Source organism: Schistocerca piceifrons, chromosome 1, assembly GCF_021461385.2.
Source record: "Schistocerca piceifrons isolate TAMUIC-IGC-003096 chromosome 1, iqSchPice1.1, whole genome shotgun sequence".
NCBI lineage: Eukaryota > Metazoa > Arthropoda > Insecta > Orthoptera > Acrididae > Schistocerca > Schistocerca piceifrons.
The window spans coordinates 493,814,620-493,838,129 of NC_060138.1; the positions used below are offsets into that span (position 1 = coordinate 493,814,620).

The 23,510-nt window shown below is 52.9% G+C and overlaps 32 non-coding genes across 32 annotated transcripts; all 32 read left to right on the top strand.

The window, feature by feature from the left end:
- The first annotated feature begins 1,400 nt into the window (after positions 1-1,400).
- Positions 1,401-1,472, top strand: Trnae-cuc. Its single transcript has one exon. It is a non-coding gene; the product is annotated as a tRNA-Glu (tRNA).
- Positions 1,473-1,839: 367 nt separating this feature from the next.
- On the top strand, positions 1,840-1,911 carry Trnah-gug. The gene has a single exon. It is a non-coding gene; the product is annotated as a tRNA-His (tRNA).
- A 747-nt stretch (positions 1,912-2,658) lies between these two features.
- Trnal-uag lies at positions 2,659-2,740 on the top strand. Its single transcript has one exon. It is a non-coding gene; the product is annotated as a tRNA-Leu (tRNA).
- A 445-nt stretch (positions 2,741-3,185) lies between these two features.
- Trnae-cuc lies at positions 3,186-3,257 on the top strand. Its single transcript has one exon. It is a non-coding gene; the product is annotated as a tRNA-Glu (tRNA).
- A 367-nt stretch (positions 3,258-3,624) lies between these two features.
- Positions 3,625-3,696, top strand: Trnah-gug. Its single transcript has one exon. It is a non-coding gene; the product is annotated as a tRNA-His (tRNA).
- A 747-nt stretch (positions 3,697-4,443) lies between these two features.
- On the top strand, positions 4,444-4,525 carry Trnal-uag. The gene has a single exon. It is a non-coding gene; the product is annotated as a tRNA-Leu (tRNA).
- A 445-nt stretch (positions 4,526-4,970) lies between these two features.
- Positions 4,971-5,042, top strand: Trnae-cuc. The gene has a single exon. It is a non-coding gene; the product is annotated as a tRNA-Glu (tRNA).
- A 367-nt stretch (positions 5,043-5,409) lies between these two features.
- Positions 5,410-5,481, top strand: Trnah-gug. The gene has a single exon. It is a non-coding gene; the product is annotated as a tRNA-His (tRNA).
- Positions 5,482-6,228: 747 nt separating this feature from the next.
- Trnal-uag lies at positions 6,229-6,310 on the top strand. Its single transcript has one exon. It is a non-coding gene; the product is annotated as a tRNA-Leu (tRNA).
- A 445-nt stretch (positions 6,311-6,755) lies between these two features.
- Positions 6,756-6,827, top strand: Trnae-cuc. The gene has a single exon. It is a non-coding gene; the product is annotated as a tRNA-Glu (tRNA).
- A 374-nt stretch (positions 6,828-7,201) lies between these two features.
- Trnah-gug lies at positions 7,202-7,273 on the top strand. Its single transcript has one exon. It is a non-coding gene; the product is annotated as a tRNA-His (tRNA).
- Positions 7,274-8,020: 747 nt separating this feature from the next.
- Positions 8,021-8,102, top strand: Trnal-uag. The gene has a single exon. It is a non-coding gene; the product is annotated as a tRNA-Leu (tRNA).
- A 445-nt stretch (positions 8,103-8,547) lies between these two features.
- On the top strand, positions 8,548-8,619 carry Trnae-cuc. Its single transcript has one exon. It is a non-coding gene; the product is annotated as a tRNA-Glu (tRNA).
- Positions 8,620-12,576: 3,957 nt separating this feature from the next.
- On the top strand, positions 12,577-12,658 carry Trnal-uag. The gene has a single exon. It is a non-coding gene; the product is annotated as a tRNA-Leu (tRNA).
- Positions 12,659-13,103: 445 nt separating this feature from the next.
- On the top strand, positions 13,104-13,175 carry Trnae-cuc. The gene has a single exon. It is a non-coding gene; the product is annotated as a tRNA-Glu (tRNA).
- Positions 13,176-13,549: 374 nt separating this feature from the next.
- Trnah-gug lies at positions 13,550-13,621 on the top strand. Its single transcript has one exon. It is a non-coding gene; the product is annotated as a tRNA-His (tRNA).
- A 747-nt stretch (positions 13,622-14,368) lies between these two features.
- Trnal-uag lies at positions 14,369-14,450 on the top strand. Its single transcript has one exon. It is a non-coding gene; the product is annotated as a tRNA-Leu (tRNA).
- A 445-nt stretch (positions 14,451-14,895) lies between these two features.
- Trnae-cuc lies at positions 14,896-14,967 on the top strand. Its single transcript has one exon. It is a non-coding gene; the product is annotated as a tRNA-Glu (tRNA).
- A 363-nt stretch (positions 14,968-15,330) lies between these two features.
- Positions 15,331-15,402, top strand: Trnah-gug. The gene has a single exon. It is a non-coding gene; the product is annotated as a tRNA-His (tRNA).
- A 747-nt stretch (positions 15,403-16,149) lies between these two features.
- Trnal-uag lies at positions 16,150-16,231 on the top strand. The gene has a single exon. It is a non-coding gene; the product is annotated as a tRNA-Leu (tRNA).
- A 445-nt stretch (positions 16,232-16,676) lies between these two features.
- Trnae-cuc lies at positions 16,677-16,748 on the top strand. The gene has a single exon. It is a non-coding gene; the product is annotated as a tRNA-Glu (tRNA).
- A 363-nt stretch (positions 16,749-17,111) lies between these two features.
- Trnah-gug lies at positions 17,112-17,183 on the top strand. Its single transcript has one exon. It is a non-coding gene; the product is annotated as a tRNA-His (tRNA).
- Positions 17,184-17,930: 747 nt separating this feature from the next.
- Trnal-uag lies at positions 17,931-18,012 on the top strand. Its single transcript has one exon. It is a non-coding gene; the product is annotated as a tRNA-Leu (tRNA).
- A 445-nt stretch (positions 18,013-18,457) lies between these two features.
- On the top strand, positions 18,458-18,529 carry Trnae-cuc. The gene has a single exon. It is a non-coding gene; the product is annotated as a tRNA-Glu (tRNA).
- Positions 18,530-18,892: 363 nt separating this feature from the next.
- Trnah-gug lies at positions 18,893-18,964 on the top strand. Its single transcript has one exon. It is a non-coding gene; the product is annotated as a tRNA-His (tRNA).
- Positions 18,965-19,711: 747 nt separating this feature from the next.
- Positions 19,712-19,793, top strand: Trnal-uag. The gene has a single exon. It is a non-coding gene; the product is annotated as a tRNA-Leu (tRNA).
- A 445-nt stretch (positions 19,794-20,238) lies between these two features.
- Trnae-cuc lies at positions 20,239-20,310 on the top strand. The gene has a single exon. It is a non-coding gene; the product is annotated as a tRNA-Glu (tRNA).
- Positions 20,311-20,673: 363 nt separating this feature from the next.
- Positions 20,674-20,745, top strand: Trnah-gug. The gene has a single exon. It is a non-coding gene; the product is annotated as a tRNA-His (tRNA).
- Positions 20,746-21,492: 747 nt separating this feature from the next.
- Trnal-uag lies at positions 21,493-21,574 on the top strand. The gene has a single exon. It is a non-coding gene; the product is annotated as a tRNA-Leu (tRNA).
- A 444-nt stretch (positions 21,575-22,018) lies between these two features.
- On the top strand, positions 22,019-22,090 carry Trnae-cuc. The gene has a single exon. It is a non-coding gene; the product is annotated as a tRNA-Glu (tRNA).
- Positions 22,091-22,453: 363 nt separating this feature from the next.
- On the top strand, positions 22,454-22,525 carry Trnah-gug. The gene has a single exon. It is a non-coding gene; the product is annotated as a tRNA-His (tRNA).
- A 747-nt stretch (positions 22,526-23,272) lies between these two features.
- On the top strand, positions 23,273-23,354 carry Trnal-uag. The gene has a single exon. It is a non-coding gene; the product is annotated as a tRNA-Leu (tRNA).
- The last annotated feature ends 156 nt before the right edge of the window (positions 23,355-23,510 follow it).

Consider the following 23,510-nt stretch of genomic DNA (forward strand, 5'->3'; position numbering starts at 1 on the left):
AAGTTTAACACCGTTTTATCCTGTGTTCGTGTGTGTTTGTGTTTAGTTGTCGTTTAGTGATTTCTTTATGTTTTTATTCATTTTTTACACCGTCTGGTTCCTCCGTCTTCGGCGTACATTCACGGATGCGTTGCGCACCGCGCTGCCACGGAGATTGTTTGGTTTTTAAGAAAAGAGGTTTTTTATACTTTCTTTTTAACACGTCGGAGAGGATTGTGTTTTCCTTCTCGTTATCCGCCTAGACAATACGGAAAGTTCGGGAGTCTACTCATTCCTTTGACATGTGTCGATATTTTTAATTTTTGTGACTTTTTTCATTACTTATTTTAATGGCCGCCACGAAGCATTTTGAACACAATATCATGGGATGTGTGAAGGGTGTTCCTTCCCTGTTACTGAGAGCACTAACTCAGACAGTATTTGATTTTTTATTCTTTTTTTTCAAATTTTATTCTTTCTTTTATTGAATTTAGGTAGACAGCGCCTGATGCGCTGTTATTCTTTCATTTTTTATTTTAAGGCGTGTAGGCAGCAAAGCAGTAGCTTTGCGCCATTATAGGCCTGCACTTTAACTTCAAGAGGATTTTAGTTTTCCTTCGATGCTTCGCTAGCGGTGAATGGCCACAAGAAACTTTCCTCAAAGCAATCCAGTATCTCCGATTCCATCACTTCATCTTGAACACCAACGTCTACCGGAGGACGTCGACGCTCAAGGAACCATACCAAGGAGTTTACGGTTTTCCGCTGAATGGACAGTACAACAATTAATCTTTTCTGTTTGCAAGCAGCACCGTTTTAATTTATAGCTAAAGAAGCTCGCCGAAGAAGGCATAAATTGGAGAGCGCAAGGCCGGGCTATAAGGGGAGTTGGGAGGCCCTTAAAAAAGCAAAAAAAAAAAAAAAAAAAAAAACAACAAAAAAAAGAAAAAAACAAAAAAAAAAAAAAAAGTTGCCACTTTTTACGTCTCATTTTTGTGCCGTTGCGGTGTGTTCTCGTGGGGTAGGACGCAGCTCTTGTGACGCGCGTGTTGTGTAGGTAGCGTGGCCGAGCGGTCTAAGGCGCTGGTTTCAGGCACCATTCTCTTCGGAGGCGTGGGTTCCAATCCCACAGCTGCCAAACGTGTAATGTTTCCTGTGTCGAAGGCAGGTGCACTCATTGCCCGCAAAGGAAACAGCACAACAAGGCGTGAGCGTCTGCTTGGTGAATTGCCGTAGAACAGTGCGTGGTGCAACGACAGGATTTGTAGGCACCTTTTGCTCTCATCATTGCTGGCGTCCGTCTCCCCGAAATGCGTCCGGGGCACGCCGTTCTATAACGCGAGAGAGCGGATTTTTTACAGTTGTCGTCAGTTAACCGTGGGTGGCTGCTGCGTTCGCTGGAAAGAGCACTGCCGTCGTTATCCGGTGTGGTCTAGTGGCTAGGATACCTGGCTCTCACCCAGGAGGCCCGGGTTCGATTCCCGGTACCGGAATCGCGCGTTTTTGTTGCTCCTCTTATGTCTCGACTTTGCTCGACTGACGCTACGCTGACGCGTGCAGAAAGCTACGTTAAGTATGATTCACGGCAACACCTGACGGCGAGAGAGATGAAGCGTCTATCCACTTGTTATCCAGCCACATACCTGTAGTCAAGAGGCTTGGGGGACTGCAAGACATTGCCACGGAGGTGAATGCAGCTAACCACTGTAGTTAGTGTCCTGACAGCGCAGGCACGTTCATTTGCTCGTATACATGTGATGGAGACCGTGTCTCACACTGCTGTGGCGTACACCTTGGCCTAGGCTCTGCTGTGTATCGCCACTTGCATTACAGGCAGCTGCTTTCGCGGGCGCGTCCGTGGCCGTGATCGTCTAGTGGTTAGGACATTGCGTTGTGGCCGCAATAACCCAGGTTCGAATCCTGGTCACGGCAATTTTGAAAGTTTTGCCTTGCTGCCGTTGCAATGACGAGTACTCGAAATGACAGTACTCTCTTGATTTTTTCACTCGTGTTCCGCAGGCCGCAGTTTGCCCTACCACTTCATCCCCAACACGTAATGTCGCCTCCTAGAGCGCAGACGTCCGCTGCTCTCTGTAGTCGAAAAGGGCAGTTGTTTGAAGTGCGATGGATGAGCAGCCAGTCCCAGCAGAACCGGAAGCTGTGGCGTGCACTGTTTGTACAAATGCTAGGAACACTGGCGCACCAAGCAGCGCATGTAGCGTGGCCGAGCGCTTTAAGGCGCTGGTTTAAGGCACCAGACTCTCTGTAGGCGCGGTTTCGAATCCCGTAGCTGCCGGGGGCTTTGCTGTGATCGCGTTAAGCTGCCGCTTTTTCTTCAAGTGTAACCTCCTTGAGCTCACATATGTTTGATACATGGAGCATTCTAGCTCCGCCTGACAGTTACAGCTACGATACTTTAGTGGTTACGGAAAGCCCAGGTTCGAAACCTGGTCACGGCACGAAAACGTCTCTTGACGCTGTCTCCTTAACTGCGACAGCTACAGACAAGTGGCGTCGCTACCATACGGCGGGCACGGCTTTTTCTTGCTGTGGATGGCCTAAAGAGACGCTTCCAGTGGGAGAGCAGTGGAAATACATGGCACGGCGATTGCCAAGATACTTCCATTTCGAAGTGATCTTTGTAGTACAAACGAAACGTTTTGCGGCTGCTGCTCCAACGGTAACGTGGCCGAGCGGTCTAAGGCGCTGGTTTTAGGCACCAGTCTCTTCGGAGGCGTGGGTTCGAATCCCACCGTTGCCACTTTTTACGTCTCATTTTTGTGCCGTTGCGGTGTGTTCTCGTGGGGTAGGACGCAGCTCTTGTGACGCGCGTGTTGTGTAGGTAGCGTGGCCGAGCGGTCTAAGGCGCTGGTTTCAGGCACCATTCTCTTCGGAGGCGTGGGTTCCAATCCCACAGCTGCCAAACGTGTAATGTTTCCTGTGTCGAAGGCAGGTGCACTCATTGCCCGCAAAGGAAACAGCACAACAAGGCGTGAGCGTCTGCTTGGTGAATTGCCGTAGAACAGTGCGTGGTGCAACGACAGGATTTGTAGGCACCTTTTGCTCTCATCATTGCTGGCGTCCGTCTCCCCGAAATGCGTCCGGGGCACGCCGTTCTATAACGCGAGAGAGCGGATTTTTTACAGTTGTCGTCAGTTAACCGTGGGTGGCTGCTGCGTTCGCTGGAAAGAGCACTGCCGTCGTTATCCGGTGTGGTCTAGTGGCTAGGATACCTGGCTCTCACCCAGGAGGCCCGGGTTCGATTCCCGGTACCGGAATCGCGCGTTTTTGTTGCTCCTCTTATGTCTCGACTTTGCTCGACTGACGCTACGCTGACGCGTGCAGAAAGCTACGTTAAGTATGATTCACGGCAACACCTGACGGCGAGAGAGATGAAGCGTCTATCCACTTGTTATCCAGCCACATACCTGTAGTCAAGAGGCTTGGGGGACTGCAAGACATTGCCACGGAGGTGAATGCAGCTAACCACTGTAGTTAGTGTCCTGACAGCGCAGGCACGTTCATTTGCTCGTATACATGTGATGGAGACCGTGTCTCACACTGCTGTGGCGTACACCTTGGCCTAGGCTCTGCTGTGTATCGCCACTTGCATTACAGGCAGCTGCTTTCGCGGGCGCGTCCGTGGCCGTGATCGTCTAGTGGTTAGGACATTGCGTTGTGGCCGCAATAACCCAGGTTCGAATCCTGGTCACGGCAATTTTGAAAGTTTTGCCTTGCTGCCGTTGCAATGACGAGTACTCGAAATGACAGTACTCTCTTGATTTTTTCACTCGTGTTCCGCAGGCCGCAGTTTGCCCTACCACTTCATCCCCAACACGTAATGTCGCCTCCTAGAGCGCAGACGTCCGCTGCTCTCTGTAGTCGAAAAGGGCAGTTGTTTGAAGTGCGATGGATGAGCAGCCAGTCCCAGCAGAACCGGAAGCTGTGGCGTGCACTGTTTGTACAAATGCTAGGAACACTGGCGCACCAAGCAGCGCATGTAGCGTGGCCGAGCGCTTTAAGGCGCTGGTTTAAGGCACCAGACTCTCTGTAGGCGCGGTTTCGAATCCCGTAGCTGCCGGGGGCTTTGCTGTGATCGCGTTAAGCTGCCGCTTTTTCTTCAAGTGTAACCTCCTTGAGCTCACATATGTTTGATACATGGAGCATTCTAGCTCCGCCTGACAGTTACAGCTACGATACTTTAGTGGTTACGGAAAGCCCAGGTTCGAAACCTGGTCACGGCACGAAAACGTCTCTTGACGCTGTCTCCTTAACTGCGACAGCTACAGACAAGTGGCGTCGCTACCATACGGCGGGCACGGCTTTTTCTTGCTGTGGATGGCCTAAAGAGACGCTTCCAGTGGGAGAGCAGTGGAAATACATGGCACGGCGATTGCCAAGATACTTCCATTTCGAAGTGATCTTTGTAGTACAAACGAAACGTTTTGCGGCTGCTGCTCCAACGGTAACGTGGCCGAGCGGTCTAAGGCGCTGGTTTTAGGCACCAGTCTCTTCGGAGGCGTGGGTTCGAATCCCACCGTTGCCACTTTTTACGTCTCATTTTTGTGCCGTTGCGGTGTGTTCTCGTGGGGTAGGACGCAGCTCTTGTGACGCGCGTGTTGTGTAGGTAGCGTGGCCGAGCGGTCTAAGGCGCTGGTTTCAGGCACCATTCTCTTCGGAGGCGTGGGTTCCAATCCCACAGCTGCCAAACGTGTAATGTTTCCTGTGTCGAAGGCAGGTGCACTCATTGCCCGCAAAGGAAACAGCACAACAAGGCGTGAGCGTCTGCTTGGTGAATTGCCGTAGAACAGTGCGTGGTGCAACGACAGGATTTGTAGGCACCTTTTGCTCTCATCATTGCTGGCGTCCGTCTCCCCGAAATGCGTCCGGGGCACGCCGTTCTATAACGCGAGAGAGCGGATTTTTTACAGTTGTCGTCAGTTAACCGTGGGTGGCTGCTGCGTTCGCTGGAAAGAGCACTGCCGTCGTTATCCGGTGTGGTCTAGTGGCTAGGATACCTGGCTCTCACCCAGGAGGCCCGGGTTCGATTCCCGGTACCGGAATCGCGCGTTTTTGTTGCTCCTCTTATGTCTCGACTTTGCTCGACTGACGCTACGCTGACGCGTGCAGAAAGCTACGTTAAGTATGATTCACGGCAACACCTGACGGCGAGAGAGATGAAGCGTCTATCCACTTGTTATCCAGCCACATACCTGTAGTCAAGAGGCTTGGGGGACTGCAAGACATTGCCACGGAGGTGAATGCAGCTAACCACTGTAGTTAGTGTCCTGACAGCGCAGGCACGTTCATTTGCTCGTATACATGTGATGGAGACCGTGTCTCACACTGCTGTGGCGTACACCTTGGCCTAGGCTCTGCTGTGTATCGCCACTTGCATTACAGGCAGCTGCTTTCGCGGGCGCGTCCGTGGCCGTGATCGTCTAGTGGTTAGGACATTGCGTTGTGGCCGCAATAACCCAGGTTCGAATCCTGGTCACGGCAATTTTGAAAGTTTTGCCTTGCTGCCGTTGCAATGACGAGTACTCGAAATGACAGTACTCTCTTGATTTTTTCACTCGTGTTCCGCAGGCCGCAGTTTGCCCTACCACTTCATCCCCAACACGTAATGTCGCCTCCTAGAGCGCAGACGTCCGCTGCTCTCTGTAGTCGAAAAGGGCAGTTGTTTGAAGTGCGATGGATGAGCAGCCAGTCCCAGCAGAACCGGAAGCTGTGGCGTGCACTGTTTGTACAAATGCTAGGAACACTGGCGCACCAAGCAGCGCATGTAGCGTGGCCGAGCGCTTTAAGGCGCTGGTTTAAGGCACCAGACTCTCTGTAGGCGCGGTTTCGAATCCCGTAGCTGCCGGGGGCTTTGCTGTGATCGCGTTAAGCTGCCGCTTTTTCTTCAAGTGTAACCTCCTTGAGCTCACATATGTTTGATACATGGAGCATTCTAGCTCCGCCTGACAGTTACAGCTACGATACTTTAGTGGTTACGGAAAGCCCAGGTTCGAAACCTGGTCACGGCACGAAAACGTCTCTTGACGCTGTCTCCTTAACTGCGACAGCTACAGACAAGTGGCGTCGCTACCATACGGCGGGCACGGCTTTTTCTTGCTGTGGATGGCCTAAAGAGACGCTTCCAGTGGGAGAGCAGTGGAAATACATGGCACGGCGATTGCCAAGATACTTCCATTTCGAAGTGATCTTTGTAGTACAAACGAAACGTTTTGCGGCTGCTGCTCCAACGGTAACGTGGCCGAGCGGTCTAAGGCGCTGGTTTTAGGCACCAGTCTCTTCGGAGGCGTGGGTTCGAATCCCACCGTTGCCACTTTTTACGTCTCATTTTTGTGCCGTTGCGGTGTGTTCTCGTGGGGTAGGACGCAGCTCTTGTGACGCGCGTGTTGTGTAGGTAGCGTGGCCGAGCGGTCTAAGGCGCTGGTTTCAGGCACCATTCTCTTCGGAGGCGTGGGTTCCAATCCCACAGCTGCCAAACGTGTAATGTTTCCTGTGTCGAAGGCAGGTGCACTCATTGCCCGCAAAGGAAACAGCACAACAAGGCGTGAGCGTCTGCTTGGTGAATTGCCGTAGAACAGTGCGTGGTGCAACGACAGGATTTGTAGGCACCTTTTGCTCTCATCATTGCTGGCGTCCGTCTCCCCGAAATGCGTCCGGGGCACGCCGTTCTATAACGCGAGAGAGCGGATTTTTTACAGTTGTCGTCAGTTAACCGTGGGTGGCTGCTGCGTTCGCTGGAAAGAGCACTGCCGTCGTTATCCGGTGTGGTCTAGTGGCTAGGATACCTGGCTCTCACCCAGGAGGCCCGGGTTCGATTCCCGGTACCGGAATCGCGCGTTTTTGTTGCTCCTCTTATGCGACTTGTCTCGACTTTGCTCGACTGACGCTACGCTGACGCGTGCAGAAAGCTACGTTAAGTATGATTCACGGCAACACCTGACGGCGAGAGAGATGAAGCGTCTATCCACTTGTTATCCAGCCACATACCTGTAGTCAAGAGGCTTGGGGGACTGCAAGACATTGCCACGGAGGTGAATGCAGCTAACCACTGTAGTTAGTGTCCTGACAGCGCAGGCACGTTCATTTGCTCGTATACATGTGATGGAGACCGTGTCTCACACTGCTGTGGCGTACACCTTGGCCTAGGCTCTGCTGTGTATCGCCACTTGCATTACAGGCAGCTGCTTTCGCGGGCGCGTCCGTGGCCGTGATCGTCTAGTGGTTAGGACATTGCGTTGTGGCCGCAATAACCCAGGTTCGAATCCTGGTCACGGCAATTTTGAAAGTTTTGCCTTGCTGCCGTTGCAATGACGAGTACTCGAAATGACAGTACTCTCTTGATTTTTTCACTCGTGTTCCGCAGGCCGCAGTTTGCCCTACCACTTCATCCCCAACACGTAATGTCGCCTCCTAGAGCGCAGACGTCCGCTGCTCTCTGTAGTCGAAAAGGGCAGTTGTTTGAAGTGCGATGGATGAGCAGCCAGTCCCAGCAGAACCGGAAGCTGTGGCGTGCACTGTTTGTACAAATGCTAGGAACACTGGCGCACCAAGCAGCGCATGTAGCGTGGCCGAGCGCTTTAAGGCGCTGGTTTAAGGCACCAGACTCTCTGTAGGCGCGGTTTCGAATCCCGTAGCTGCCGGGGGCTTTGCTGTGATCGCGTTAAGCTGCCGCTTTTTCTTCAAGTGTAACCTCCTTGAGCTCACATATGTTTGATACATGGAGCATTCTAGCTCCGCCTGACAGTTACAGCTACGATACTTTAGTGGTTACGGAAAGCCCAGGTTCGAAACCTGGTCACGGCACGAAAACGTCTCTTGACGCTGTCTCCTTAACTGCGACAGCTACAGACAAGTGGCGTCGCTACCATACGGCGGGCACGGCTTTTTCTTGCTGTGGATGGCCTAAAGAGACGCTTCCAGTGGGAGAGCAGTGGAAATACATGGCACGGCGATTGCCAAGATACTTCCATTTCGAAGTGATCTTTGTAGTACAAACGAAACGTTTTGCGGCTGCTGCTCCAACGGTAACGTGGCCGAGCGGTCTAAGGCGCTGGTTTTAGGCACCAGTCTCTTCGGAGGCGTGGGTTCGAATCCCACCGTTGCCACTTTTTACGTCTCATTTTTGTGCCGTTGCGGTGTGTTCTCGTGGGGTAGGACGCAGCTCTTGTGACGCGCGTGTTGTGTAGGTAGCGTGGCCGAGCGGTCTAAGGCGCTGGTTTCAGGCACCATTCTCTTCGGAGGCGTGGGTTCCAATCCCACAGCTGCCAAACGTGTAATGTTTCCTGTGTCGAAGGCAGGTGCACTCATTGCCCGCAAAGGAAACAGCACAACAAGGCGTGAGCGTCTGCTTGGTGAATTGCCGTAGAACAGTGCGTGGTGCAACGACAGGATTTGTAGGCACCTTTTGCTCTCATCATTGCTGGCGTCCGTCTCCCCGAAATGCGTCCGGGGCACGCCGTTCTATAACGCGAGAGAGCGGATTTTTTACAGTTGTCGTCAGTTAACCGTGGGTGGCTGCTGCGTTCGCTGGAAAGAGCACTGCCGTCGTTATCCGGTGTGGTCTAGTGGCTAGGATACCTGGCTCTCACCCAGGAGGCCCGGGTTCGATTCCCGGTACCGGAATCGCGCGTTTTTGTTGCTCCTCTTATGCGACTTGTCCCAACTTTGCTCGACTGATGCGTGCAGAAAGCTACGTTAAGTATGATTCACGGCAACACCTGACGGCGAGAGAGATGAAGCGTCTATCCACTTGTTATCCAGCCACATACCTGTAGTCAAGAGGCTTGGGGGACTGCAAGACATTGCCACGGAGGTGAATGCAGCTAACCACTGTAGTTAGTGTCCTGACAGCGCAGGCACGTTCATTTGCTCGTATACATGTGATGGAGACCGTGTCTCACACTGCTGTGGCGTACACCTTGGCCTAGGCTCTGCTGTGTATCGCCACTTGCATTACAGGCAGCTGCTTTCGCGGGCGCGTCCGTGGCCGTGATCGTCTAGTGGTACAGTTCCGCTTTAGACGCCGTGCAGTGTGGACGTGCCTAGTCTTCCGCTCCGCTGTAGCGATACGTATAGTGGACTATCGTTTTTGTTTACGTGTTGTGTTGCAACTTCTGTGAGTGTTTCTCCGTCGTTGTTTCGTACCTTGTGTTACTTTCTGTCCTTATTTCAGTGTTTTTTGTGTAGCGGTTTCGACCGCATATTTTGAAAATGTCGTCCCAGGTTATTCCTCGTCAGGCTACAGTTAGTTTTGCTTTTGACAAGTCAACCCGCCATGTGCAACCTAGTTCTCTTGAGATTCATGATTGGTTGGTAGATACCTTTGGTGTTCATTCGGATCAGGTGCACACTGCTTATTTTGATACCGAACTATATGTTTTCTTTGTTAAGTTTATGGACCCACTTCAGGTTGATAAAATTCTTTCTAAATATGGTCATCAAGTTCTCTTTCGGCATCGGGATGATTCTGTAAGTACCGTGCTGCTTTCCAATGCTTCCATCACGTATACCAATGTTCGTGTTTACAACCTTCCACCGGAGGTGGATAATGTCTATCTTAAGGAGGGTCTACAGAAGTATGGTGATGTAAAGAGCATTCGCCTTGAACGCTGGTCAAGCCAACATCGCCTGCAATGTTACAGTGGTATTCGTTCGGTCGAAATGCACGTTAAGCAGAATATTCCATCTCACCTGCAGATCGGTGGATATCGTGTCCATGTAACATATAGTGGTCAGGTGGGCACCTGTTTTTTGTGCAATGAAAGTGGTCACGTGCGTACCGACTGTCCGCGGAGAGTTTTTGTTTTAAAAAATTCTCTCGAACAGCGTCGCAAGTTAACGGTCGCTGACCTCGTTGCAGGTGGTTCTGCTCTTGGTGTAGCACAGTCCAGTGGTAGTAGCGCCCCTCCACAGGTTTTGCGCACCCCTGATACAGAATTTCCTCCTTTGCGTGCTAAATCTGATGTTGTTCCGTCTGTCCCTCAGGTGGGTGTGCCACTTTTGAATAATAAGAGGCGTCGCCCACACGATGGAAATAGTACGGATGAGGATCTCCCTGAGATGCCCCAGTCCGAGCGACCGGCATCCTCCGAGCCACTGTGTACTGTAGCTGCTCCCTGCCCTCCTGAGGTAGCGGCTCCGGTGGCGGCTGCTGGCGCCCCTCCGGCCTCCGACGCAGCTTCTCTCGAGTCGGGTCGTCGGTCGGGCCTGTTGGCGCCGTCTTCCGAACCGACTTCGATGTCACAACAAGTGGAGCCGCGACAACTTCCTGCTTCGCTGCCCCATACCTCTGCCAGCGGAGCTGCTCCGCTTCCTTCCAACTCTGCGGCCTCGGACCTTCCTGCTCACGTTTCGCCTCCGTGCAGTCCATGTTTGCCGGAAGCTAGTGCAGGTGTTGACCATTCCGTTTTGTCGGATGTTTCCCCCGCGACCCCGGATCCCGCATGTGGACCGGCGCGGGTGGTGTCGGATACAGAACTTGACCCTCCTACGTCACCGGCGGCTGAAGTTTCCTTGCCCGTCAGCCGACGCAAGTTACGCGTTCAGCCGAACGTTAATGCTGTTCGTAAAAAACCGAAACGTAAGGGATCCGCGGAACGGGGTAGCGGTCCCCCTCCCTCGGATGCCTCTGTCACCCCTGCTATGGACTGTGACGCTGGTGCGTCGGTGTAGGTGATTTGTTTTCTCGCTTTTCTCTCTATGGTTCAAGCATACACCTTTCTTACCTTAAATGTTAACCGTATTGAGTCCGACGTTCGCATTGCCTCTTTGCGGCAGTTTATTTACGACGCCTGTGCGGACGTAGTGTTTTTGCAGGAAGTGTTGTTTTCTGATCTCTCTCTACCTGGATTTCAAACTGTTTTTAATGTCGCGCCGGAATATTCAACAGGAACTGCTCTTTTCTTTCGAGAGGGCATTCCTATTACTGACATTGAATTCCTTGACTCTGGCCGTGGGATTGGTTGTCGTCTTTTTGATCTCCGCCTCGTTGTTTTGTATGCCCCCTCTGGTTCGGGTCACACTGTGGCTCGATCGCGCTTTTATAAAGAAGAGCTTATTTATCTTTTGCGCCAGAGTCCTCGGGGTCTCCTGCTCGGAGGCGATTTTAATTGTGTTTTACGCCCTGCAGACCAGTCCCCCAATTTTAATTATTGCCGTGATTTACATGACTTAGTTCGTACGATGCATCTGCGTGATGTTTGGGAACACAAATATCCAACCCTGGTGAAATATACGTTTTTTACCGCGTCCTCATGCAGTAGACTCGACAGATTCTATTTATCTGATTTTTTATGTGATAAAATTCTTTCTGTCGATGTTATTCCTACTAGTTTTTCTGACCATTGTGCTTTTACTGCAACTGTAAATCTTAGTCGCCAACCTGCAAAACTTTATCGTTCCCAGTGGATGTTAAATGTTTCCCACCTTGCCGACAGTGCTATGGATGATGTTATAAGTGGCGTGTGGGAGCGATGTCTTCGCTCTGTCCCGCGATACCCCTCCTTGCTGGTTTGGTGGACTGCGTTTGCCAAGCCCAAGATTCGTCAGACTTTGATTTTCTACTGTGCTGCTAGGACGCGTGATTTTAAGAACACGTATGAATATTACTACTCTGTCCTGCGTGAACTATATGACGCGGCGGGTACCTCTCCACTGCGGATCCATGATGTTCGTCGTATTAAAGCCAAGCTCTTGAGCCTTAAACGACGACAGATGGATGGTCTGCGAGTTAAGTCGAAACCTCACTCTCTTGTTGAAAAAAAAAAAAAAAAAAAGTGGTTAGGACATTGCGTTGTGGCCGCAATAACCCAGGTTCGAATCCTGGTCACGGCAATTTTGAAAGTTTTGCCTTGCTGCCGTTGCAATGACGAGTACTCGAAATGACAGTACTCTCTTGATTTTTTCACTCGTGTTCCGCAGGCCGCAGTTTGCCCTACCACTTCATCCCCAACACGTAATGTCGCCTCCTAGAGCGCAGACGTCCGCTGCTCTCTGTAGTCGAAAAGGGCAGTTGTTTGAAGTGCGATGGATGAGCAGCCAGTCCCAGCAGAACCGGAAGCTGTGGCGTGCACTGTTTGTACAAATGCTAGGAACACTGGCGCACCAAGCAGCGCATGTAGCGTGGCCGAGCGCTTTAAGGCGCTGGTTTAAGGCACCAGACTCTCTGTAGGCGCGGTTTCGAATCCCGTAGCTGCCGGGGGCTTTGCTGTGATCGCGTTAAGCTGCCGCTTTTTCTTCAAGTGTAACCTCCTTGAGCTCACATATGTTTGATACATGGAGCATTCTAGCTCCGCCTGACAGTTACAGCTACGATACTTTAGTGGTTACGGAAAGCCCAGGTTCGAAACCTGGTCACGGCACGAAAACGTCTCTTGACGCTGTCTCCTTAACTGCGACAGCTACAGACAAGTGGCGTCGCTACCATACGGCGGGCACGGCTTTTTCTTGCTGTGGATGGCCTAAAGAGACGCTTCCAGTGGGAGAGCAGTGGAAATACATGGCACGGCGATTGCCAAGATACTTCCATTTCGAAGTGATCTTTGTAGTACAAACGAAACGTTTTGCGGCTGCTGCTCCAACGGTAACGTGGCCGAGCGGTCTAAGGCGCTGGTTTTAGGCACCAGTCTCTTTGGAGGCGTGGGTTCGAATCCCACCGTTGCCACTTTTTACGTCTCATTTTTGTGCCGTTGCGGTGTGTTCTCGTGGGGTAGGACGCAGCTCTTGTGACGCGCGTGTTGTGTAGGTAGCGTGGCCGAGCGGTCTAAGGCGCTGGTTTCAGGCACCATTCTCTTCGGAGGCGTGGGTTCCAATCCCACTCCTGCCAAACGTGTAATGTTTCCTGTGTCGAAGGCAGGTGCACTCATTGCCCGCAAAGGAAACAGCACAACAAGGCGTGAGCGTCTGCTTGGTGAATTGCCGTAGAACAGTGCGTGGTGCAACGACAGGATTTGTAGGCACCTTTTGCTCTCATCATTGCTGGCGTCCGTCTCCCCGAAATGCGTCCGGGGCACGCCGTTCTATAACGCGAGAGAGCGGATTTTTTACAGTTGTCGTCAGTTAACCGTGGGTGGCTGCTGCGTTCGCTGGAAAGAGCACTGCCGTCGTTATCCGGTGTGGTCTAGTGGCTAGGATACCTGGCTCTCACCCAGGAGGCCCGGGTTCGATTCCCGGTACCGGAATCGCGCGTTTTTGTTGCTCCTCTTATGCGACTTGTCTCGACTTTGCTCGACTGACGCTACGCTGACCCGTGCAGAAAGCTACGTTAAGTATGATTCAAGGCAACACCTGACGGCGAGAGAGATGAAGCGTCTATCCACTTGTTATCCAGCCACATACCTGTAGTCAAGAGGCTTGGGGGACTGCAAGACATTGCCACGGAGGTGAATGCAGCTAACCACTGTAGTTAGTGTCCTGACAGCGCAGGCACGTTCATTTGCTCGTATACATGTGATGGAGACCGTGTCTCACACTGCTGTGGCGTACACCTTGGCCTAGGCTCTGCTGTGTATCGCCACTTGCATTACAGGCAGCTGCTTTCGCGGGCGCGTCCGTGGCCGTGATCGTCTAGTGGTTAGGACATTGCGTTGTGGCCGCAATAACCCAGGTTCGAATCCTGGTCACGGCAATTTTGAAAGTTTTGCCTTGCTGCCGTTGCAATGACGAGTACTCGAAATGACAGTACTCTCTTGATTTTTTCACTCGTGTTCCGCAGGCCGCAGTTTGCCCTACCACTTCATCCCCAACACGTAATGTCGCCTCCTAGAGCGCAGACGTCCGCTGCTCTCTGTAGTCGAAAAGGGCAGTTGTTTGAAGTGCGATGGATGAGCAGCCAGTCCCAGCAGAACCGGAAGCTGTGGCGTGCACTGTTTGTACAAATGCTAGGAACACTGGCGCACCAAGCAGCGCATGTAGCGTGGCCGAGCGCTTTAAGGCGCTGGTTTAAGGCACCAGACTCTCTGTAGGCGCGGTTTCGAATCCCGTAGCTGCCGGGGGCTTTGCTGTGATCGCGTTAAGCTGCCGCTTTTTCTTCAAGTGTAACCTCCTTGAGCTCACATATGTTTGATACATGGAGCATTCTAGCTCCGCCTGACAGTTACAGCTACGATACTTTAGTGGTTACGGAAAGCCCAGGTTCGAAACCTGGTCACGGCACGAAAACGTCTCTTGACGCTGTCTCCTTAACTGCGACAGCTACAGACAAGTGGCGTCGCTACCATACGGCGGGCACGGCTTTTTCTTGCTGTGGATGGCCTAAAGAGACGCTTCCAGTGGGAGAGCAGTGGAAATACATGGCACGGCGATTGCCAAGATACTTCCATTTCGAAGTGATCTTTGTAGTACAAACGAAACGTTTTGCGGCTGCTGCTCCAACGGTAACGTGGCCGAGCGGTCTAAGGCGCTGGTTTTAGGCACCAGTCTCTTCGGAGGCGTGGGTTCGAATCCCACCGTTGCCACTTTTTACGTCTCATTTTTGTGCCGTTGCGGTGTGTTCTCGTGGGGTAGGACGCAGCTCTTGTGACGCGCGTGTTGTGTAGGTAGCGTGGCCGAGCGGTCTAAGGCGCTGGTTTCAGGCACCATTCTCTTCGGAGGCGTGGGTTCCAATCCCACAGCTGCCAAACGTGTAATGTTTCCTGTGTCGAAGGCAGGTGCACTCATTGCCCGCAAAGGAAACAGCACAACAAGGCGTGAGCGTCTGCTTGGTGAATTGCCGTAGAACAGTGCGTGGTGCAACGACAGGATTTGTAGGCACCTTTTGCTCTCATCATTGCTGGCGTCCGTCTCCCCGAAATGCGTCCGGGGCACGCCGTTCTATAACGCGAGAGAGCGGATTTTTTACAGTTGTCGTCAGTTAACCGTGGGTGGCTGCTGCGTTCGCTGGAAAGAGCACTGCCGTCGTTATCCGGTGTGGTCTAGTGGCTAGGATACCTGGCTCTCACCCAGGAGGCCCGGGTTCGATTCCCGGTACCGGAATCGCGCGTTTTTGTTGCTCCTCTTATGCGACTTGTCTCGACTTTGCTCGACTGACGCGTGCAGAAAGCTACGTTAAGTATGATTCACGGCAACACCTGACGGCGAGAGAGATGAAGCGTCTATCCACTTGTTATCCAGCCACATACCTGTAGTCAAGAGGCTTGGGGGACTGCAAGACATTGCCACGGAGGTGAATGCAGCTAACCACTGTAGTTAGTGTCCTGACAGCGCAGGCACGTTCATTTGCTCGTATACATGTGATGGAGACCGTGTCTCACACTGCTGTGGCGTACACCTTGGCCTAGGCTCTGCTGTGTATCGCCACTTGCATTACAGGCAGCTGCTTTCGCGGGCGCGTCCGTGGCCGTGATCGTCTAGTGGTTAGGACATTGCGTTGTGGCCGCAATAACCCAGGTTCGAATCCTGGTCACGGCAATTTTGAAAGTTTTGCCTTGCTGCCGTTGCAATGACGAGTACTCGAAATGACAGTACTCTCTTGATTTTTTCACTCGTGTTCCGCAGGCCGCAGTTTGCCCTACCACTTCATCCCCAACACGTAATGTCGCCTCCTAGAGCGCAGACGTCCGCTGCTCTCTGTAGTCGAAAAGGGCAGTTGTTTGAAGTGCGATGGATGAGCAGCCAGTCCCAGCAGAACCGGAAGCTGTGGCGTGCACTGTTTGTACAAATGCTAGGAACACTGGCGCACCAAGCAGCGCATGTAGCGTGGCCGAGCGCTTTAAGGCGCTGGTTTAAGGCACCAGACTCTCTGTAGGCGCGGTTTCGAATCCCGTAGCTGCCGGGGGCTTTGCTGTGATCGCGTTAAGCTGCCGCTTTTTATTCAAGTGTAACCTCCTTGAGCTCACATATGTTTGATACATGGAGCATTCTAGCTCCGCCTGACAGTTACAGCTACGATACTTTAGTGGTTACGGAAAGCCCAGGTTCGAAACCTGGTCACGGCACGAAAACGTCTCTTGACGCTGTCTCCTTAACTGCGACAGCTACAGACAAGTGGCGTCGCTACCATACGGCGGGCACGGCTTTTTCTTGCTGTGGATGGCCTAAAGAGACGCTTCCAGTGGGAGAGCAGTGGAAATACATGGCACGGCGATTGCCAAGATACTTCCATTTCGAAGTGATCTTTGTAGTACAAACGAAACGTTTTGCGGCTGCTGCTCCAACGGTAACGTGGCCGAGCGGTCTAAGGCGCTGGTTTTAGGCACCAGTCTCTTCGGAGGCGTGGGTTCGAATCCCACCGTTGCCACTTTTTACGTCTCATTTTTGTGCCGTTGCGGTGTGTTCTCGTGGGGTAGGACGCAGCTCTTGTGACGCGCGTGTTGTGTAGGTAGCGTGGCCGAGCGGTCTAAGGCGCTGGTTTCAGGCACCATTCTCTTCGGAGGCGTGGGTTCCAATCCCACAGCTGCCAAACGTGTAATGTTTCCTGTGTCGAAGGCAGGTGCACTCATTGCCCGCAAAGGAAACAGCACAACAAGGCGTGAGCGTCTGCTTGGTGAATTGCCGTAGAACAGTGCGTGGTGCAACGACAGGATTTGTAGGCACCTTTTGCTCTCATCATTGCTGGCGTCCGTCTCCCCGAAATGCGTCCGGGGCACGCCGTTCTATAACGCGAGAGAGCGGATTTTTTACAGTTGTCGTCAGTTAACCGTGGGTGGCTGCTGCGTTCGCTGGAAAGAGCACTGCCGTCGTTATCCGGTGTGGTCTAGTGGCTAGGATACCTGGCTCTCACCCAGGAGGCCCGGGTTCGATTCCCGGTACCGGAATCGCGCGTTTTTGTTGCTCCTCTTATGCGACTTGTCTCGACTTTGCTCGACTGATGCGTGCAGAAAGCTACGTTAAGTATGATTCACGGCAACACCTGACGGCGAGAGAGATGAAGCGTCTATCCACTTGTTATCCAGCCACATACCTGTAGTCAAGAGGCTTGGGGGACTGCAAGACATTGCCACGGAGGTGAATGCAGCTAACCACTGTAGTTAGTGTCCTGACAGCGCAGGCACGTTCATTTGCTCGTATACATGTGATGGAGACCGTGTCTCACACTGCTGTGGCGTACACCTTGGCCTAGGCTCTGCTGTGTATCGCCACTTGCATTACAGGCAGCTGCTTTCGCGGGCGCGTCCGTGGCCGTGATCGTCTAGTGGTTAGGACATTGCGTTGTGGCCGCAATAACCCAGGTTCGAATCCTGGTCACGGCAATTTTGAAAGTTTTGCCTTGCTGCCGTTGCAATGACGAGTACTCGAAATGACAGTACTCTCTTGATTTTTTCACTCGTGTTCCGCAGGCCGCAGTTTGCCCTACCACTTCATCCCCAACACGTAATGTCGCCTCCTAGAGCGCAGACGTCCGCTGCTCTCTGTAGTCGAAAAGGGCAGTTGTTTGAAGTGCGATGGATGAGCAGCCAGTCCCAGCAGAACCGGAAGCTGTGGCGTGCACTGTTTGTACAAATGCTAGGAACACTGGCGCACCAAGCAGCGCATGTAGCGTGGCCGAGCGCTTTAAGGCGCTGGTTTAAGGCACCAGACTCTCTGTAGGCGCGGTTTCGAATCCCGTAGCTGCCGGGGGCTTTGCTGTGATCGCGTTAAGCTGCCGCTTTTTCTTCAAGTGTAACCTCCTTGAGCTCACATATGTTTGATACATGGAGCATTCTAGCTCCGCCTGACAGTTACAGCTACGATACTTTAGTGGTTACGGAAAGCCCAGGTTCGAAACCTGGTCACGGCACGAAAACGTCTCTTGACGCTGTCTCCTTAACTGCGACAGCTACAGACAAGTGGCGTCGCTACCATACGGCGGGCACGGCTTTTTCTTGCTGTGGATGGCCTAAAGAGACGCTTCCAGTGGGAGAGCAGTGGAAATACATGGCACGGCGATTGCCAAGATACTTCCATTTCGAAGTGATCTTTGTAGTACAAACGAAACGTTTTGCGGCTGCTGCTCCAACGGTAACGTGGCCGAGCGGTCTAAGGCGCTGGTTTTAGGCACCAGTCTCTTCGGAGGCGTGGGTTCGAATCCCACCGTTGCCACTTTTTACGTCTCATTTTTGTGCCGTTGCGGTGTGTTCTCGTGGGGTAGGACGCAGCTCTTGTGACGCGCGTGTTGTGTAGGTAGCGTGGCCGAGCGGTCTAAGGCGCTGGTTTCAGGCACCATTCTCTTCGGAGGCGTGGGTTCCAATCCCACAGCTGCCAAACGTGTAATGTTTCCTGTGTCGAAGGCAGGTGCACTCATTGCCCGCAAAGGAAACAGCACAACAAGGCGTGAGCGTCTGCTTGGTGAATTGCCGTAGAACAGTGCGTGGTGCAACGACAGGATTTGTAGGCACCTTTTGCTCTCATCATTGCTGGCGTCCGTCTCCCCGAAATGCGTCCGGGGCACGCCGTTCTATAACGCGAGAGAGCGGATTTTTTACAGTTGTCGTCAGTTAACCGTGGGTGGCTGCTGCGTTCGCTGGAAAGAGCACTGCCGTCGTTATCCGGTGTGGTCTAGTGGCTAGGATACCTGGCTCTCACCCAGGAGGCCCGGGTTCGATTCCCGGTACCGGAATCGCGCGTTTTTGTTGCTCCTCTTATGCGACTTGTCTCGACTTTGCTCGACTGACGCGTGCAGAAAGCTACGTTAAGTATGATTCACGGCAACACCTGACGGCGAGAGAGATGAAGCGTCTATCCACTTGTTATCCAGCCACATACCTGTAGTCAAGAGGCTTGGGGGACTGCAAGACATTGCCACGGAGGTGAATGCAGCTAACCACTGTAGTTAGTGTCCTGACAGCGCAGGCACGTTCATTTGCTCGTATACATGTGATGGAGACCGTGTCTCACACTGCTGTGGCGTACACCTTGGCCTAGGCTCTGCTGTGTATCGCCACTTGCATTACAGGCAGCTGCTTTCGCGGGCGCGTCCGTGGCCGTGATCGTCTAGTGGTTAGGACATTGCGTTGTGGCCGCAATAACCCAGGTTCGAATCCTGGTCACGGCAATTTTGAAAGTTTTGCCTTGCTGCCGTTGCAATGACGAGTACTCGAAATGACAGTACTCTCTTGATTTTTTCACTCGTGTTCCGCAGGCCGCAGTTTGCCCTACCACTTCATCCCCAACACGTAATGTCGCCTCCTAGAGCGCAGACGTCCGCTGCTCTCTGTAGTCGAAAAGGGCAGTTGTTTGAAGTGCGATGGATGAGCAGCCAGTCCCAGCAGAACCGGAAGCTGTGGCGTGCACTGTTTGTACAAATGCTAGGAACACTGGCGCACCAAGCAGCGCATGTAGCGTGGCCGAGCGCTTTAAGGCGCTGGTTTAAGGCACCAGACTCTCTGTAGGCGCGGTTTCGAATCCCGTAGCTGCCGGGGGCTTTGCTGTGATCGCGTTAAGCTGCCGCTTTTTCTTCAAGTGTAACCTCCTTGAGCTCACATATGTTTGATACATGGAGCATTCTAGCTCCGCCTGACAGTTACAGCTACGATACTTTAGTGGTTACGGAAAGCCCAGGTTCGAAACCTGGTCACGGCACGAAAACGTCTCTTGACGCTGTCTCCTTAACTGCGACAGCTACAGACAAGTGGCGTCGCTACCATACGGCGGGCACGGCTTTTTCTTGCTGTGGATGGCCTAAAGAGACGCTTCCAGTGGGAGAGCAGTGGAAATACATGGCACGGCGATTGCCAAGATACTTCCATTTCGAAGTGATCTTTGTAGTACAAACGAAACGTTTTGCGGCTGCTGCTCCAACGGTAACGTGGCCGAGCGGTCTAAGGCGCTGGTTTTAGGCACCAGTCTCTTCGGAGGCGTGGGTTCGAATCCCACCGTTGCCACTTTTTACGTCTCATTTTTGTGCCGTTGCGGTGTGTTCTCGTGGGGTAGGACGCAGCTCTTGTGACGCGCGTGTTGTGTAGGTAGCGTGGCCGAGCGGTCTAAGGCGCTGGTTTCAGGCACCATTCTCTTCGGAGGCGTGGGTTCCAATCCCACAGCTGCCAAACGTGTAATGTTTCCTGTGTCGAAGGCAGGTGCACTCATTGCCCGCAAAGGAAACAGCACAACAAGGCGTGAGCGTCTGCTTGGTGAATTGCCGTAGAACAGTGCGTGGTGCAACGACAGGATTTGTAGGCACCTTTTGCTCTCATCATTGCTGGCGTCCGTCTCCCCGAAATGCGTCCGGGGCACGCCGTTCTATAACGCGAGAGAGCGGATTTTTTACAGTTGTCGTCAGTTAACCGTGGGTGGCTGCTGCGTTCGCTGGAAAGAGCACTGCCGTCGTTATCCGGTGTGGTCTAGTGGCTAGGATACCTGGCTCTCACCCAGGAGGCCCGGGTTCGATTCCCGGTACCGGAATCGCGCGTTTTTGTTGCTCCTCTTATGCGACTTGTCTCGACTTTGCTCGACTGACGCGTGCAGAAAGCTACGTTAAGTATGATTCACGGCAACACCTGACGGCGAGAGAGATGAAGCGTCTATCCACTTGTTATCCAGCCACATACCTGTAGTCAAGAGGCTTGGGGGACTGCAAGACATTGCCACGGAGGTGAATGCAGCTAACCACTGTAGTTAGTGTCCTGACAGCGCAGGCACGTTCATTTGCTCGTATACATGTGATGGAGACCGTGTCTCACACTGCTGTGGCGTACACCTTGGCCTAGGCTCTGCTGTGTATCGCCACTTGCATTACAGGCAGCTGCTTTCGCGGGCGCGTCCGTGGCCGTGATCGTCTAGTGGTTAGGACATTGCGTTGTGGCCGCAATAACCCAGGTTCGAATCCTGGTCACGGCAATTTTGAAAGTTTTGCCTTGCTGCCGTTGCAATGACGAGTACTCGAAATGACAGTACTCTCTTGATTTTTTCACTCGTGTTCCGCAGGCCGCAGTTTGCCCTACCACTTCATCCCCAACACGTAATGTCGCCTCCTAGAGCGCAGACGTCCGCTGCTCTCTGTAGTCGAAAAGGGCAGTTGTTTGAAGTGCGATGGATGAGCAGCCAGTCCCAGCAGAACCGGAAGCTGTGGCGTGCACTGTTTGTACAAATGCTAGGAACACTGGCGCACCAAGCAGCGCATGTAGCGTGGCCGAGCGCTTTAAGGCGCTGGTTTAAGGCACCAGACTCTCTGTAGGCGCGGTTTCGAATCCCGTAGCTGCCGGGGGCTTTGCTGTGATCGCGTTAAGCTGCCGCTTTTTCTTCAAGTGTAACCTCCTTGAGCTCACATATGTTTGATACATGGAGCATTCTAGCTCCGCCTGACAGTTACAGCTACGATACTTTAGTGGTTACGGAAAGCCCAGGTTCGAAACCTGGTCACGGCACGAAAACGTCTCTTGACGCTGTCTCCTTAACTGCGACAGCTACAGACAAGTGGCGTCGCTACCATACGGCGGGCACGGCTTTTTCTTGCTGTGGATGGCCTAAAGAGACGCTTCCAGTGGGAGAGCAGTGGAAATACATGGCACGGCGATTGCCAAGATACTTCCATTTCGAAGTGATCTTTGTAGTACAAACGAAACGTTTTGCGGCTGCTGCTCCAACGGTAACGTGGCCGAGCGGTCTAAGGCGCTGGTTTTAGGCACCAGTCTCTTCGGAGGCGTGGGTTCGAATCCCACCGTTGCCACTTTTTACGTCTCATTTTTGTGCCGTTGCGGTGTGTTCTCGTGGGGTAGGACGCAGTCTTGTGACGCGCGTGTTGGGTAGGTAGCGTGGCCGAGCGGTCTAAGGCGCTGGTTTCAGGCACCATTCTCTTCGGAGGCGTGGGTTCCAATCCCACAGCTGCCAAACGTGTAATGTTTCCTGTGTCGAAGGCAGGTGCACTCATTGCCCGCAAAGGAAACAGCACAACAAGGCGTGAGCGTCTGCTTGGTGAATTGCCGTAGAACAGTGCGTGGTGCAACGACAGGATTTGTAGGCACCTTTTGCTCTCATCATTGCTGGCGTCCGTCTCCCCGAAATGCGTCCGGGGCACGCCGTTCTATAACGCGAGAGAGCGGATTTTTTACAGTTGTCGTCAGTTAACCGTGGGTGGCTGCTGCGTTCGCTGGAAAGAGCACTGCCGTCGTTATCCGGTGTGGTCTAGTGGCTAGGATACCTGGCTCTCACCCAGGAGGCCCGGGTTCGATTCCCGGTACCGGAATCGCGCGTTTTTGTTGCTCCTCTTATGCGACTTGTCTCGACTTTGCTCGACTGACGCGTGCAGAAAGCTACGTTAAGTATGATTCACGGCAACACCTGACGGCGAGAGAGATGAAGCGTCTATCCACTTGTTATCCAGCCACATACCTGTAGTCAAGAGGCTTGGGGGACTGCAAGACATTGCCACGGAGGTGAATGCAGCTAACCACTGTAGTTAGTGTCCTGACAGCGCAGGCACGTTCATTTGCTCGTATACATGTGATGGAGACCGTGTCTCACACTGCTGTGGCGTACACCTTGGCCTAGGCTCTGCTGTGTATCGCCACTTGCATTACAGGCAGCTGCTTTCGCGGGCGCGTCCGTGGCCGTGATCGTCTAGTGGTTAGGACATTGCGTTGTGGCCGCAATAACCCAGGTTCGAATCCTGGTCACGGCAATTTTGAAAGTTTTGCCTTGCTGCCGTTGCAATGACGAGTACTCGAAATGACAGTACTCTCTTGATTTTTTCACTCGTGTTCCGCAGGCCGCAGTTTGCCCTACCACTTCATCCCCAACACGTAATGTCGCCTCCTAGAGCGCAGACGTCCGCTGCTCTCTGTAGTCGAAAAGGGCAGTTGTTTGAAGTGCGATGGATGAGCAGCCAGTCCCAGCAGAACCGGAAGCTGTGGCGTGCACTGTTTGTACAAATGCTAGGAACACTGGCGCACCAAGCAGCGCATGTAGCGTGGCCGAGCGCTTTAAGGCGCTGGTTTAAGGCACCAGACTCTCTGTAGGCGCGGTTTCGAATCCCGTAGCTGCCGGGGGCTTTGCTGTGATCGCGTTAAGCTGCCGCTTTTTCTTCAAGTGTAACCTCCTTGAGCTCACATATGTTTGATACATGGAGCATTCTAGCTCCGCCTGACAGTTACAGCTACGATACTTTAGTGGTTACGGAAAGCCCAGGTTCGAAACCTGGTCACGGCACGAAAACGTCTCTTGACGCTGTCTCCTTAACTGCGACAGCTACAGACAAGTGGCGTCGCTACCATACGGCGGGCACGGCTTTTTCTTGCTGTGGATGGCCTAAAGAGACGCTTCCAGTGGGAGAGCAGTGGAAATACATGGCACGGCGATTGCCAAGATACTTCCATTTCGAAGTGATCTTTGTAGTACAAACGAAACGTTTTGCGGCTGCTGCTCCAACGGTAACGTGGCCGAGCGGTCTAAGGCGCTGGTTTTAGGCACCAGTCTCTTCGGAGGCGTGGGTTCGAATCCCACCGTTGCCACTTTTTACGTCTCATTTTTGTGCCGTTGCGGTGTGTTCTCGTGGGGTAGGACGCAGCTCTTGTGACGCGCGTGTTGTGTAGGTAGCGTGGCCGAGCGGTCTAAGGCGCTGGTTTCAGGCACCATTCTCTTCGGAGGCGTGGGTTCCAATCCCACAG